Source organism: Rhipicephalus sanguineus, chromosome 1, assembly GCF_013339695.2.
Source record: "Rhipicephalus sanguineus isolate Rsan-2018 chromosome 1, BIME_Rsan_1.4, whole genome shotgun sequence".
NCBI lineage: Eukaryota > Metazoa > Arthropoda > Arachnida > Ixodida > Ixodidae > Rhipicephalus > Rhipicephalus sanguineus.
Genome location: NC_051176.1, coordinates 269,057,351 through 269,061,196, shown reverse-complemented (window position 1 = coordinate 269,061,196; position 3,846 = coordinate 269,057,351).

Sequence of the window (3,846 nt, the reverse complement as noted above, 5' to 3'; positions counted from 1 at the left end):
CAGTGTGGCAGTTGTAAGTTCCTTTTTCAATTATAGTTCATTCTGCACTTGCAGACAACTACATAGTAGTTGTGAAGTGCAGTACCTTGTGCCCTGTCCATTATCTTTCATCTCTTAGAAAAATTGCGCATGCTATACAGTTGCATGTCAACAAAAAGTCTCTTGAAAACAAAGTCGACAAAAAACATCAAAATAATTATGAAGACATTTATAAGGGATTTGGCAAAGGGCCACAATAAGGGATGCCTTCAAAAAAATGTTGATAGGAAACCAAGCGCTTTGCGGCACAAACAGGCAGTAGCAACTGGTAATATGTTACACTTAACAGTGACGCTTGTAGAATCACCAGTGTATCTACTGGTGATGCAGCTGAGCATGTCGCCATGTGGATTTTTCACGGTTGGGGAATCTGAACAGTGACCTGCTTTAAGAGACTGCCACATTTACCCTTATTGCAAGAAAGACTTATTTCCCCATATAGTGCTGTACATTAGAGTCAGTTTTTCAAAAAAATGTTGATAGCCTTTCAACTATATGAAACCAATTATGCGCTTTGCGGCACAAACAGGCAGTAGCAATTTCTGGTAATATGTTACACTTAACAGTGACGCTTGTAGATTCTTTGTATCACCAGTGTATCTACTGGAAATATCTGATGCAGCTTGAGCATGCTCTCGCCATGTGTTCGATTTCAGCACCTTCACGGTTTGGGGAATCTGAACAGTGACCTGACTGTTTTTCATTGTTAAGAGACTGCGCCACATTTACCAACTATATTGCAAGAAAGACTAGAAAATATAAGGTATCTTCCAATATATATGCTCAAGGCATAACTAGCTATATACGGGCCACATTTGCTGCATACATGCAGTGTGTACATCACCAGCCTAGGCCTTGGAGTTGTAATTAAAAAAAGTTAATGGAACCTCCCTGAATTGGAATTAGCTAAGATATGTGTAGCATTATGTTTGTTCAGTTTGCTTAATTCTGTTGCGGCTACCTGCACATGTTCCAATATAATAAGTACAGTCCCAAATACTGTGTGCCTATAGGGCTGACGCGCTGGAGTTTTGAGTACTGTGGCGGAGCCTGGTGGCGTGCGCCGAAGTTGCTTGGGTAGTCAAAAATGGACGCCGACCGGCAAGTTACGCAGTTCTCAGTTGCTTTGAGCGTTTTACTTAACTTTGCGCCTAGTTTTCAGGCTCAAAAAGTGCTTGAAACGTACGCAGGAACTTGTCCGCTATGCCTGCAGAGTCTGACATGTTTGACGAGCGATCCCTGCTTCAACAAACCGTGCCGAAAGTAGGTGGTCCGGGCGACGGCTCTGAGCAGTGCGCGGTCCCGAAGCGCTGTCGCCGCCGTTATTGTTGCGTGGTTAATTGCCTCGAAAGTGGTGGTAAGGATCCTAATGTGCGGTTTTACTGGTTCCCCTGAAAGCCGTACGAAGTGGAGCGACGCAACCGCTGGATACGTGCCGTCCGACGCGTGAAGTGAGTACGCGAGCAAAACGTGGTTTGCAACGCAACGTGCTGATTACTTTTCGTACGCGCGTGCACGCGTTTATATATGTATATATTCCCTGTGTGCAGTCCAGACGGCACGCCGTACGTGGCTGCCGACGGCGATCACGAGGATATGCAGCCGGCATTTCGTGAGAAACGAGAAAAACGATGCCATGAGTCACCCCGTGTATGTGCCGACGATTTTTCCGGCAGCTTACAGCCGGCTGCTTCCAGCGGCCGGCTGTAAACATTGCGCGCCGTCGCTTCTCGACCGCCACCGCACGCTGACAGAATTTGACGAATTCCCTAGAAGCAAATGTTGAAAATTACGACCGTGCATGGGGAAAAAGTGTGTTTGCGACTGAATGCGGCAGAAAACGGCACACGGCGCGAATGCGCTCATTCGGGCCGCCGACGGCAAGCCTTCGTCACTGGACCTTTCTTGATTCCGTTTCGTCGTGTAATGCAAATCATTTCGGCTTTCTTAACAGCAATCTTTTCGTTTATGCACTGTCGTTAATCGCGCGAGCATGCCTCGTAAAACTTAACTCGAGTTCAACGTCGTATGAGATTCGCTGCACTTGCGAGTTGCAGCGCGCCGAAATGGTTCTTTCAATCTCCTGAACTTCGTAAACATACTTTACGTTGACAAGCTTCTTGCGTTTATGCAGATTGCTTGGCCTGAAGAACTCAGCCACGCCAGAAATTGGCCGAGATCCAAAGCGCAGCACAACCGACAGCGGCGGCTCCATTGCGCATCTGAGCTTAGTGCTGCATGCGGCCGCCAGTCTGACTACTCGAAACCAAAGAACTTATCGTAGGGGGCGCTTTTTAGCACCGTTTTCGCAGCGCCGCCTGGGCAGCCAGTCAGGCCTATGGGTGTTAAAATATGGCGCATAGCTGTATACATTGAAGATGATGGTCAAAGACAAAAATAATGTTCAATAGCCTGGCGAGAGAACTCGCGATTGGCAACCAGACCATAGAATCTGTACAAGTCTATCTAGCTAGGTCAATTACTAACAGGGGTGCCTCCATGTAAAGGAAATTCACCAAAGAATATAATATAACAATGGGCTAAAGTGCATACGGCAAGCATTCCCAGAACTTGTCCGGCAGCTTGCAGCTCTTCCTAAAGCGAAAAGTGTGCAACCACTGCATTCCACCAGTTCTTACAAAGCAGTTTCTAGAAACTTGGAGAACAAATAAACTTGAGAAGAAATTCAGGAACATGCAGCGTGCGATGGAATGAAAAATGATGGGTGTAACACAGGAAGAGAGCAGAGGGGATAAGAAAACGTGGGTAGGTGATATCCTTGCTGACATTAATAGGAAAAAGTGGACATGGGTGGGTTGCATAAGGGGTAGGGCAGATAACCAATGGTCAGCTGAAAATGACGAAATGGATATACAAAGAGCGCACGCAATGGGCTTGAACTGTAAAAATTCTGCCCCTGTATTGGGAAAGCTGTGGTCAATACTGGGTTGCGAGTTGGCGCAGTATGGCACTATGGGAAACCTAATTCACCTCTGTTATGGAACGGCCCTGTTACAATCCAACAGCGTTGCATACTCGCTTAATAAAGAGATTGGCTGTAGTTAGTGTGTATATCATTGCAACTGCAGTAACACTGCAAGTTGAAACTGGAAAAAAATTGTGCAGTTTGTGTAATGAAACGTTTTGTGTGTGATGCCACAGCTTTAGAGGGGTGTTGCATTGTCTGGTTGCACCCCCGCCCCCTCCCTGTTGCCATCCTGCGCACGTCTGTGGCCCAAAGTTAGAATCTCGCCGTCGAACATTGTTGACATATTTTCTATGTATGTCCACTAGCTGTGAACTAAAAGTGAGGTAGTGGGCTCACTGGCGTCAAACGCGTGACGCCGCTGATGTCTCCTCGTGAGCAAGCGTTGGTCACAGCCGCTACATTGATTTCGACCAACGCTTCAGCTGCACTCGACTGCCGTGACACATGGCACTTACTCATGAGGTAGTGCCGAGTCCGTGCAGCACAAAATGGCAGGAACCGCAGCAGACGACGCAGCCGACTGCATTCGTGGCTATTGTAACGGCGCCCAACAAATACGTCAGTGAACGTTTTCCGGTAGTTTAAATGCCAGGCAGCGTAAGCGGCGGCGGCTTTTACGAATCACAACCTCCACAATTCGCGAGACAACCGACCGTAGGAGAAGGTTTGCACGACATCTGCACTCCTCGTATTCGTTTCGGCATCTCGTTGCTGCTGCACTTTCTGAAACGTTCCCTGCACGACGACGGAACTCAGACGCACGACCTCCTCTATAAGGAGGTCGTGCTCAGACGTCACCACCATGAACCAGTTCAGGC